The sequence below is a fragment of the Tupaia chinensis genome, unplaced genomic scaffold (genome assembly GCF_000334495.1).
Source record: "Tupaia chinensis unplaced genomic scaffold, TupChi_1.0 Scaffold144346_1, whole genome shotgun sequence".
Classification (NCBI taxonomy): domain Eukaryota; kingdom Metazoa; phylum Chordata; class Mammalia; order Scandentia; family Tupaiidae; genus Tupaia; species Tupaia belangeri.
In genome coordinates, this window is record NW_006204205.1 from 2,910,853 (window position 1) to 2,923,281 (window position 12,429).

The 12,429-nt window shown below is 49.5% G+C and overlaps 1 pseudogene; it reads right to left on the reverse strand.

Annotated features, from left to right (window-relative positions):
- Positions 1 to 1,921: 1,921 nt before the first annotated feature.
- Positions 1,922 to 3,877, reverse strand: LOC102479993 (60 kDa heat shock protein, mitochondrial pseudogene; annotated as a pseudogene).
- Positions 3,878 to 12,429: the final 8,552 nt, after the last annotated feature.

The following is a 12,429-nucleotide window of genomic DNA, read 5'->3' on the forward strand; positions in this document are numbered from 1 at the left end:
AGTCTTCCAAACCTTGTGGAAAATGCGTACTGTGAGACAAGTATGTATGCATTTCAAAATGGTTTTGCACCAAAATAAACTAATACTTTTAATGGCATTTGTCCACAGAGGTTTTGAAGTCCCCTCGTCTGTATCCATTGCTCAGACACAGTGTGCTGTGTGTGCTCAAAAAGGGGACGTGCTCTCCCCCAGAACTGCTATTGGTTCCTGAGCATGGTTCTGGGTGTGTCTTCTGAGACCATTTCAAGTCTCAGCCCAGAGTTCTCCTGAGGACCGTGGGCAGTGTCTGAGCCAACAGCCTTCTGGGTAGCACCCCAAAGACACTCTGGTTCCTCATTTGGAAAATGGAGGCACTCCCTCTCCGCTACCCTAGGTGGTAGCAGCGAAAGTCCCTGGCATCGCCTGCCGGGTGTGTGGGATCACTACATATCAGGGTGATTAGGTTTCCCTTTGCTTCTCATGCCACTTGGCCCCATCCCAACTCCAGGTGCAATGAAAGTCCTCGAGCAGGGACCAGGTTTCTGTAGTGCACGAGGTCAGGCAGGTGCTGCACAGAGGTAAACTAAGAAGCAGGTTCCCCAGAGAGCCTGGCCCTTCATTTCAAAGGTACTCTCCCTACAGCCGTGAGTACGGCTGGGCCTGATTAGCAATAGCGCCCTGTGCCAGGGCAGGACCCAGAGGAAGCAAGAGTCAGCCCTTTGGTGGTACCAGTTTGGCCTGTTCAACACCCACTGAATCGGATGCCCACACCCAACAGCCTCTCCCAGGGCTCCTATTCTCTGCCCAATCAGGTTGGCAAGATGGCCTTCTGGGAAGGTCCTGCAACAGGGGCTGTGGGGTACCCAGGCCCTGAGAATCTCCGATAAGCAGGCTCCAGATGCCAGAGGGCACCATCAGTGGTCAGAGGCAGTGGGGGGTGGGGAGGGTGGCAGGTGCCCTGGGGCCTATGAGATTAGGGTGAAGGTAGATCTCTGAAGCACACGCAGCCCAGTCACAGCCTGGTACTCCCTACCCCCACCCCAGGGCAAGTCTTACTATACACTGAATATCCGTTATCCAAAAATAACAGTCCCAGAGCGTTTCAGATTTGGAATCTTTTCAGATTTTGAAACTTTGCATAAACATAATGAGCTATCCCGGGGATAGGACCCAAGCCAAAACATGGAATTTATTTACATTTCATATACACCTTATACTCATCGCCTAAGAGTAATTTCTTACAATATTTTTGATTTGCAAGTTTTTAACTGTGACCCCCTCACATGAGATCAGGCGTGCAGCGTTTCCACTCGTGGCATCAGATTGGCACTCACAAAGCTTCATATTTTGTAGCATTTCAGATTTCCAGATTAGGGATGCCCAGCCTGTACAATGTTTTCATTTTCCTCAAGAATGGAAATTGGCAATGGTTTAGGAATTGTCTTCCAAATCTACATTTTTAAAAAACTTTAAACCAATTTTTTATTATACAAAGGTTGTCCCGTAATTAAATATTTCTCTACTTACTACTGACACAATTATTCTTACTCTTCACAGAAAGGCTGCCGCTTCTCATCTGGTGACAGCAAGCACTAAAATCTTAATTTTAACAGAATGGTAGCAAAAAAATGCCTCAGTGGTGTAAGTTGAAAGCAGTACACTGGTACATGGCTCTTGCACCCAGTATCAGGAATGTCCAAATGTCTTTTTATTAAAAATATAAAATTAATTATCTGTAGGCATGGACAATGACAGCAGTAAACCATTAGATAGTGTCAACTGAAACCAGTAACTGGGGGTTATAGTGATTTTCTTAAATATCAGCCAGCCTTTTCTTCAGTTTTATTTTATTCAACGGACTCTCCTGAAGTTACCAGTGAGGAGAACTGTCTTAAGCTTCCTGTCACAGCTCATGAATAATGGCAAAGCATTATGCTAGAAATTAGAACGTGCCACCTCCCATTCTACCCACTCTGGGTTCCTTCCCTTGTTTAGAGATTTCTGTGACTACGACTTCTGCTGTAGATAACAGAGAGGCCACTCTAGCAGCACCCAATAAAGCAATTCTTTTTTGTTGGGTTAGTGGTTCCTTTTTCCACCATATTCACAAAATCTCCAAGCATGGCATCATAACCAGCTTCTGAAGAACTTTGCACAATTTTCTCAACTCTCAAAGATCCTGTGGAAGGCCACAGCTGCGTTCTTAACAACGGTCATTGCAGGAATTTGGAGTGTTCTTTTCATCATTCCTGTACCAGTTTTGCTTTAATCTTCATTAGCTGGAGTCAGTGAGTCCAAGGCTGGAAGGCACCAAAGCAGGGCACAACCCTGTCCCAGGACACTGCCTTCTTTAACAGCAGCGCTTGTAGCACTGCGGCGTCTGTAGCTCTGTCTTTCTTTTCACTCACTTTGACATCACTGGTCCCACCCTTCAGCTCAGCTACTCCATCTGATAGTTTTGTCAGATGTTCATTCAGTTTTTCCTCTTCATATTCACTAAGAATCATCTAACTGCTTGACTATTTCTTCTCTTCTATTTGAGCCTTGTCACCTTTTCAAGAGCATGATGTCATCTTTGGTCACAATGACCTGTCCAGCTTTTCCTAAGTCACGAGGCTGAACATCCTCAATATTCAGGGTCAACCCCCCTTCTCCAAATACGGCACCAGCTGTGGCCATAGCTATGTCTTTAGGCTGTTTCTATTGTCACCAAGACCTAGAGCTTTGACCGCTATGATCAGAAGACCACTTTTAGCCTATTCAAAATGAGTGTACTTGAAACTTCTCCATCAGCATCTACAGCGATTATGACCAAGGGCTTACACAAGCATTGGCAATTTCAAGAGCAGGTACAATAGAATGGACCCTAGAAATTCTCTTCTCACTCAGTAGAACATAGTCATCCTGGAATTCACATTTCTGACTTTTGATGTATTAATAAAGTATGGAGAAATAGAGCCTCAATCAGATTTCATGCCTTTAATAATTTTTAATTTATTATTCAGCATTTTGGTTTTTTTTTTTTTTACATTCTTTACTGTGATGGCACCCTTTTTCTTTCCAACTTTTTCATCACATCAGAAATAATGTTACGTTGCTGGACTCACATAGTTGACCCTTGTTCGAGTCTTAGACCCAGCAGCTTAAAACTCAATGCTGGCCATGTGTGCAAGTGTGCCCAAAATCCTGAAAGGAGAATGGAGGAGGAGGGATTGTGGTATGGCCAACCCCCAGGGGGAGTGATTTCTCACTTTCTGTCTCTCTGTCTCTCTGGCTAGTGCACATACCCTATAGCAAAAATCTCTCTTAAAAAAAAAAAGGCAAGAAAGAATGTTACTATTTTCTTTGTCTCCATTTGCAGAAATTATGGAAACCTGAGCAATTTCTTCAGGGGTCATCACAGGTTTAGACTGATTAAGTTCAGCAATGAGAGCATCAACAGCGACCATCACGCTCCTGACTTCACTGGAGTAGCATCTTTATTAACCTTCTCAAAGCCGCCTTTGGCAATACCACGTGCCAGTACAGGAGCCATGGTGGTACCCTCCCTGGCCTCTTTGTTGGTGTTATTGGCGACATCTTGAACAAGTTTAGCTTCGATACTTTTATATTTATCCTTTAAGTCGATTGATTTTGTAGCAGTCACATCATCTTCTGTTACTCTGGGACTTCCCCAGCTCCGTTCAGTAATTACTGTTCTTCCCTTTGGCCCCATTGTAACAGCTACAGCGTCGACTACACCTTGAAGCATTAAGGCTCAGGCATCTGCACCAAATTTTACATCTTTGGTATAAGCCCGAGTGAGATGAGAAGCCAGTGCCCTTGACACTGACCTCTTCTGGCAAAGGACCGTGGGTAACCAAAGTGTTTCTACAGGACGGCAGTAGGGCGGGCACATGGCAAGGCAGCCCACTGCTGGCCAGTGAGGGCAAATCTACGTTTTTAGTACTGTTTTTCTCACCCAAAGATAAATACACGGTTTCTTCCTACTATGGCAGGACACGCCACATCATCAGTCCACGGACATGTCTCACCAAAAAGAAAGCCTATCACAAAGATGAACTCATTTCTCCTGGTCTCCTAACAAAAAAATTCTAAATAACGCAAGAGAGTCATATCAGCAAAAATCAAAATTATAAAACGCCAGTAAAAGCCATTTATGTAGGCCCAGCCATGGTAACACAGCCAGGAGGGCCACTGCTGTGCATGTGAAAAGGCTCCTGGTTCGTTTCCTGGTTCTACCTCAAGATGATGGGTGAACACACCTCCATGTCCATCATCCTGGCTGCCTGTAGGGTTCAGGGAAGGATCCTGGCATAAACAACCTGTCAAGGGTGTGTGTGTGTGTATGTGTGCGCACGTGTGTGTGTGTGTCTTTCTCTCTCTGGAAATAAATGAACTTAGAAGAGTCGGCTGTCTGCATGGTAGCAGGTATATTCTAGTTGGCTGCGCATCCTCTACAGCGTCAGCTGTTGGGAGGCGTTCTGAACCCCAGTCCTGTCACTGTCTTTGTGTTCTGCATGGCCCCTTCCCCACTTGAGCATCACTTTTCCCATCTGTAAAATGCTGGCTTTGGACTAGATGGCCTTTCAGACCTAGTGGTCCACACTTGGTTCTGAATGAAGATGGAGGATCAGAGACCAAGGCTGGTGAGGAGGCTTGCCCGAGGGTCCTGAGCAGCAGGGTGGGAGCCAGGCCCCAGGTACCGCAGAGACTTCAGTAGATCAGAGATGCCGGTGCTTTGCTGTGGCCTACGGAGAGCTGGGTCCGAGCTCAGCAGAGTCGGGGCTGGCTAGCGCTGTCTGCCATGGTGAGCATGGCAAGCGAGGACAACAGGAGTGCATGACACACGCTGATGCGCCTGCAGGGGGAGAAGCAGCCTCCTTGCATGGCCACCTCCCTCCTGCTGAGAGAGGACTTGCCATCCACCAGGCACTGCCAAATGAACTCGGGAAACACCCACAAGGACCTGTGAGGTCTGGACATTATGTTTAGTAAATGGAAGCCCGAGGCCCGGAGGCTGTTGCTCACCTGGGGCCACAGAGATTAGACAGCAGAACAGTTCAGCAGACGTGGACCCTGGCACGGGCACATCAGGCCTCTGTAAGTGATGTGTCACCTCCGAGTGGCTCACGCTCCATCATCTGTAAGGAAGGCTGGTGACAGCGCAGGCTGCAGGGAATACAAACAAGCGGCCACATCAATCCTGCCCTGCTCTTTGCTGCGGGTGATCACCCCGAACTCAGCAACCCTGGCCGGGGGCGCACTGCCCTGTGCCCAGTGTGGGGCGCTATGAGGGCTGGGTGTGGCAGAGAGACCGAGATTCTGTGTCAGGCCTTCCACGTGCTCCAGGGTCAGACGCCCACGTGAGAGTGTCCTCCGAATAACACGCTCAGCAGGCCCTTTGTCATGGCTCCTTGGCCTGTGACACCCCGGAATTAAGCACATTCCTCCCTGACATGGCTACAGGCAAGGGTGACAGAATGAGTCACCTTCCTGGACAGAGCTGTTGCCATGAAGGCAGGCAGTCCTCTCCTGGGGAGTGCTCTGCCGGAGTCGCGGAAGCCCCAGATTCTGCTCCTCTGGTTCACACTCTGAGCAGGTGAGCCTCCCTGAGCCTCCACCTCCTCATCCATCAAGTAGGGGTAATATTACCTCTGAGAAGTTGTGGGGCCTCAGGGCGTATGTTGGTGCCTGAGACGGTGCGGCTCAGGCTCCTTCCCCACCTCCCCATGGTCAGCCTTGGCCTAAACCCACAGCCCTCCCAACGCCATCAGAACAGGGAGCTGGGGCAGGGCGGACAGCCTCCGGGCGCCTCAGTAGGACTGCAGAGGGCCACCTGGGTTCTTTTTGTTCTGCTGGGGGTGGATTTTTTATTGGTAATCACATTTCAGGCATCTTTGATGACTGAGCTACTTTTTTTTTTTTTTTTCTTTTTTTTGGAGAGGTTTTTGCGCATGTGCTCTCCAGAAAGACAGAGAGAGTCAGAGAGACAGAAAGCGAGAAATCACCCCCCAGGTGGGATGGCCACACCACAATCCCTTCTCCTCTCGGGATCTTGGGCATGCACGCACATACACAGGCATGAGTTTAAGCCACTGGGTCCAGGACTCAAACCGCGGTCGACTACATGGGAGTCCAGCGACATAGCCATTACGCTAACTGCTGGTCCCATGACTGAGCTAGTTTTAAAAAAAATCGAAGGGTGGAACCAGAGGGAATGCTTGCTGGAATTTCATCCATTTTTCTGGCCAGTCTTCCTCCGGCTCTTTTTCTCTCACCTCCCTCTCTCTCTCTCCCTCTCTTGGTGTCTCTTTCGGTCTCTCAATCTATGTATTTCCTCAAGGTTTTCCCAAGGTCTCTTCCTCGCCATCCCTGTCGCTCCTCTCTTTAGGTCTCTCTTTCTCACACCCTCACAGTCTTTCTCGTGTTCTCATGCTGTCCTCCCTCTCTATATATATAAAGCTCTTGCCCTCAGCCTCTCCCTCTCATTTTCCTTCCTTTCCAGCCCTCCCACGTTCTCTGTCTCTCAGCCCCGCATCCCTTGCTCACCCTCTAGCCATGTGCTCTGCTTCCTGAGGTTGCATGAAGGTCACATGTTGATGAGTGTGAGTGGTCGCCACTCCCCCAGCAGCGGGTACTCCCTGCTCACCTTGGGACTACTATTACCCATTCACCCTGAGAAACGGTCTCCGTAGGCAGAATTAGAGAAGACTGTGATTTGCCACTTGAAGGCAAGGTGTTCCTCTGGAAGAAGACCACCGTGACAGTAATGCACTGGGGTAACGCAGTGCTCTCCCTCAGAGAGCCGTGTGTTGGGACCAGACCAGGCCCGTGGGCAGGAGGTGGGTATCCCAGGCATCCCTCCGCCATGCAGCCCCATGCGCAGCATCGGATTCCTTAAGCAGGGCTAGTGGCTGAGTTTCCTGGAGCCGGAATGTCTGCAGAGGGCCTGAGCTGGGTGCAAACCTGCAGCAGTGCCTCCTGCCTGCCTGCCGGCCCTCCGACTTAGGACAGCAGTTCGTTCCCAGCGGGCTCGGCTGCTGCTGTTTGCATATTCACTGGAACATGCTGATTATAAATCATTCATCTCTTTTAAAGTGGGTCTCCAGGACGTCCGCAGAGCAGCAAGTCCTGACCATACTTCCTTAGCCTACTTTGAGTTGCTGCATGTTCCACAATTAAATTACCCCTACACCTCACTTTCAGTGTTCCCAGCCTCACCGTGGCCAGCCTGAACCAGCAAGTTTGCCTGACTGGGAGGCTGCATCATTACCTGACCATCAGGGATCCCTCCTCCCTCCTCCATGAGTCTCAGGCAGATTTTTCTTTCTTTCTTTGTTTCTTTTTTTTTTTTTTAAAGAATTGTTTATTTAACTTTATTATTATTATTATTGTTAACTTAGGGGGTGGGGAGTGAGAAAGCAAGCTTCTAGGTCCAGGACTTGAACTGCTGTCAGCCATGCAGGACTCCAGCACCTTGACCACCACACCACCTGCCAGCCCCGGGCAGCTATTTCTTTAATGTCTGCTCCTGAGAGCCGAGCCAGCGTGAACTCTGCCACCTTTGTTGTCCCAAAGCACGTGCTGGAGAGCTTGAGTATTCTTATAGCAGAGCCTGCTGCAGGGTCCTCTCCATGGCTGTCAACAGAAATTCTTGGTGCTGGAACCAGCAATTGGCATAATGGTAATGACTATGGCGCTGCACTCCCATGTAGTCAACCACAGTTCGAGTCCCAGACCTGGTGGCTTAAACTCATGCCGTGCGTGTGTGCATGCCCAAGATCCCGAGAGGAGAATGGAGGAGAGGAGATTGCAGTGTGGCCATCCCCCCTGGGGGGTGATGTCTCACTTTCTGTCTCTCTGTCTCTCTCTGTCTTTCTGGCAAACACATGCACCCTATAGCAAAAACATCTCAAAAAAGAAAAAAAAAATTCTTGATGCTCTAGAATAGCTCATAAAATTATTTTCTGGGCAAGAAACGACACTATCTGAGGCAGTCACATTTCATTTTTAAACCAAAATACATGGCTATTGTCAAAGGTAATGTATTGAAACTTTTGACAAAGAGATAAAAACAAAAGAAGAGATAGAAAGTTATTTGGGTGAAGTTACCTGCCAACTCATGCCTGAATGGAGACCGAGCCTGAATCGCAGGGCATCGTTCCTACAGCAGTAATAACTGTTACTTAATAACTCAAGGTGCTTACATTTGGACAGCTCTAAGCTATCCCACCTGTGCTCTCAATTCGCCTTTACAACCACCATGCAAGGAAAAAAAAAGAAAGGATCTCCATTTGGAAGGAGAAACAGAGGCCTTATACTGACATCAGTTGCAGAAGGGTGGCCATATTTGAAGTGCCCCAGTTGCTGGCATTAGGCTCTTCTCCCCCTATGTGTGGAGAAGATTCTGTAGACAGAGTTGCTGAACTGTGCATAGAAGGTGTACCACTCAGGGACCAGCAGATGGTGTAACGGTTATGTCACTGGACTCGCACGTAGTCAACCATGGTTCAAGTCCTGGACCTGGCGGCTTAAAACTCATGCCTGGTACATGTGCATGAGTGACCAAAATCCCATGGAGAGAATGGAGGAGAAAGGATTGCGGCACGGCCATTCCCCCCGCCCCAGGTAGGGGAGAATTCTCACTTTCTGTCTCTCTGTCTTTCTCTGTCTCTCTGGTAAGTGCATGCACCCTATAGCAAAAATCTCTCATTAAAAAAACAAATTCTTGATGCTCTAGAATAGCTCATAAAATTATTTTCTGGGCAAGAAACGACACTATCTGAGGCAGTCACATTTCATTTTTAAACCAAAATACATGGCTATTGTCAAAGGTAATGTATTGAAACTTTTGACAAAGAGATAAAAACAAAAGAAGAGATAGAAAGTTATTTGGGTGAAGTTACCTGCCAACTCATGCCTGAATGGAGACCGAGCCTGAATCGCAGGGCATCGTTCCTACAGCAGTAATAACTGTTACTTAATAACTCAAGGTGCTTACATTTGGACAGCTCTAAGCTATCCCACCTGTGCTCTCAATTCGCCTTTACAACCACCATGCAAGGAAAAAAAAAGAAAGGATCTCCATTTGGAAGGAGAAACAGAGGCCTTATACTGACATCAGTTGCAGAAGGGTGGCCATATTTGAAGTGCCCCAGTTGCTGGCATTAGGCTCTTCTCCCCCTATGTGTGGAGAAGATTCTGTAGACAGAGTTGCTGAACTGTGCATAGAAGGTGTACCACTCAGGGACCAGCAGATGGTGTAACGGTTATGTCACTGGACTCGCACGTAGTCAACCATGGTTCAAGTCCTGGACCTGGCGGCTTAAAACTCATGCCTGGTACATGTGCATGAGTGACCAAAATCCCATGGAGAGAATGGAGGAGAAAGGATTGCGGCACGGCCATTCCCCCCGCCCCAGGTAGGGGAGAATTCTCACTTTCTGTCTCTCTGTCTTTCTCTGTCTCTCTGGTAAGTGCATGCACCCTATAGCAAAAATCTCTCATTAAAAAAAAAAAAAAAAAAAAAAAAAAGAGTGCTACCACCAAGTGTGGATAGAACAATGAAGAGAAAACAAGAAGGGATCGTTTGTGTCTTGGCAAAGGCAGATGAGAACTCCAAGATGCGCTGGTTCAGACCTTATACAAAAGCATGGGATTTTGGTTTCATTTTGTTCGCTTGTTTGTTTTGACATGTGGCAGTTCTTATAAATGTAGAAGAATAAAATTCTTCTTTCATATAAACTGGTGAATGTCTTCTTCCCTCTTGGCTAGTTTTAAAAAAGAAAAAGATTTTTTTTAACTTTTTCAATTTCTTAAAAAAAAAAAAGTCCTATTTGCATAAGCGGCCTCTCTGACAGTGTCACCTTCCATCCCCTATAAGATAGGCTTTTGAATGAAACATGCTTCTTAGAGTTTTTTTTCTTTTTACATCTCAATTTCTGCAAAGAGGGCACAGAGGTGGTGACAGTACCACTTCTGCTGCCACCTTCCATTTGCATCAGGAGCTCAAGCCTGGGAGAGGAAGAAATGGCCGATGTGCTGAGCTGCAGGGAAGGCACCGCCCTCAGGGGACAGAGAACCCGCGTGGCCCTGCTACCCGAGCAGCCGTACGTTTGGGAATGGATAGGCGGAGACAGAGCCCAGTTTGGGGCAGTGAAAGGCAGCCGTGTGTCTGAAGCTGTGGACACCGGAGACTTAGAGTAGAGGTAGAGGGACCGTCCAGGGAGAGAAAGTGGGAACGGACATCCTCACTGGGACGCTGGGCAGACAGCGGAGCCTTGACACGCAGAGCCTGACCTACAGACTGCTGGGCCAGGCTGTACTGGGTGGCCTGTGGGCATGTGGCAGAGCCAGCAGCAGGAAAGGATGTCGCCTCTGCTGAGCCCCCTCTGTCTGCCAGGGGCTCTCCCTTCCTGCAGACCGACTCATGTCACCCACTACCGTGCCACAAGTGCACTGGCTGAACAACACTGATAGTGAGAAGCTCCATCAAACAGCGGTACCAAAATGAAGCAGCTGGCTCGTGAACCCGCCTTGGCCTCCTGGGGCCAGGGTCAGCAGGTGGACTGTGGGCAAAGGATGGATGATGTCTGCCCCACCCACAGGGAACTTACAGGGCCTTAAAGACTCAGTCTGCTTTAAAGAGAGTCCAGACACAGCCCCGCCCAGTGTATCCCTGCCCTTTTGTTGGGGTGGACTCTGGGAGTCGCCTCCCGCTGTGTGTACACAAGCAGACCCTGAGCAAGGCCTGCCTTCCGCCACACCCCCCTCACCAGGTGCTGGTGCCCTCTGTGAAGATAGCTTCGGTCTGTGGGAGCCTGCAGCTTCCTGTGTCATGTTCCCTAATACAGGCTATACTCTGTGGCTCAGGGTTACCTAGGTTATCCACTGAAAAGAGAGCAATCATTTCCAGGGGACGTGAGTCTGTGCACTTGCTCCGGACCTCCCTCCTCTTGCCTTATTTCCAATGTCTATGGGATCCCCGAAGCCTCTGCACTCCAGGGGAGGCCTTGGAATCCCCACTCTCATACACATCAACATGTCTCCTCCCCTGCCCACTCCATTACTGGGGCCATGGGATCTGTGCTTATTCTGGAAGTTGCAAGGCTGCGCCATGGACAGCCCCGCTTGTTCTCTGGTTAGACAAGCTTTGCGCCGAGGGCACGGCGCTGGATCAGCCCAACGGCATTCTCTGCGAGTCGCCCTTCCTGTGGGCTCTTCGTGGCCGGTGGCAACCAGGGCGCATCCCAGGCTAACCTTCAGGAGCCCCACCATCTGCCAGCAAGACCTCACGGGAGCCTGGCCGTTTTTAACGCCCGTGCTGTCTCGGTGGCAGCAGGAAACGCGCTCTGCGGCACCAGTGCCAGAGCGGGGCCAGCCAGGAACGCGGGTTTGGGTTTGCGTCTCTTGGCATTGCAGCCTGGCTTCCTTGCTCTTTTTCAAACACATTTGCACGGCATTTTCTTCCTCACTGAGCAGACTGCACCCGCGGTGTTGGTATCCCACCTTCGCTTTGCAATATGGACCCGTTGGCATCAATTAGCACTAGCTTTTAGTGAAACTGGCACCACGTCTGCAGGCAGACCCTGCCTGGCTGCCGTCCTGTTCATTCTTTACCTTGGTGTCGGCTTCCCCTAACATGCTCCTTCTCAGGATAAACCAGCCCCCGGAGCTTGGATCCACCTCTCTCTGTGGCCCACATGGGGTGTTTTGCTGTAGGGATGCCCCTTTGGATCCTGGCGAGGTGGTGGAGGTTCCTGCTCTCTGCATGGTGACTGCACCAAGCAGCTTCCTAATAGTACACCTTTTCCCTCCTGATGGGGTCGGCTCTGGATCACCCTGTGGGCTGCTTCAGACGTGAAGCCATGAAGACAGCCAATGTGTCGGACTAGTTCGGCCTTATGAGCCCAGAGAGTGGCACGGTGCCTGGCACCAAACAAGCACTCAATTAACTTTTGTCAAACGAACCAACAAACGGGGTGTTACTTTGCACTGAGTGGTTGACAGCCTGGATGTTCTTTCCACAGTAACGCCTGCCTGCTTATGAGTGATTAGATCAGAAATAAAACTGAAAACCCAGTGTCCAAGCAGGGGTTAAACATCTCAAGGCTGGAGAGCCCTGAACCACACGCCCACCCCCAGGTGCTGATGAGGTTCCAGCCGGGAGCTGTGCTCAGATTGTCCTCAGCAGATGGCACACTCTGCTGTCCCCGTCCCCGGTGGGCAAGCTCGTTAGGGCTTATTAGGCCAATTGTTACAGTCCCTGCCAGCCTGGGCTCCAGAGGTGTCTGGGATCACCAGGACTGCCTCCGTGGCACGGGCTGGCCTGTCACGCTCCACACATGTGAATGTGAAGTGCGTGGCCTGCTGCTCTTGGCAGTGGGGCTGAAAGGCAGGTAAAGACGTCAGGGGGAAAATCTCGTTTCCTTTTCCCAGGGCAAGAGA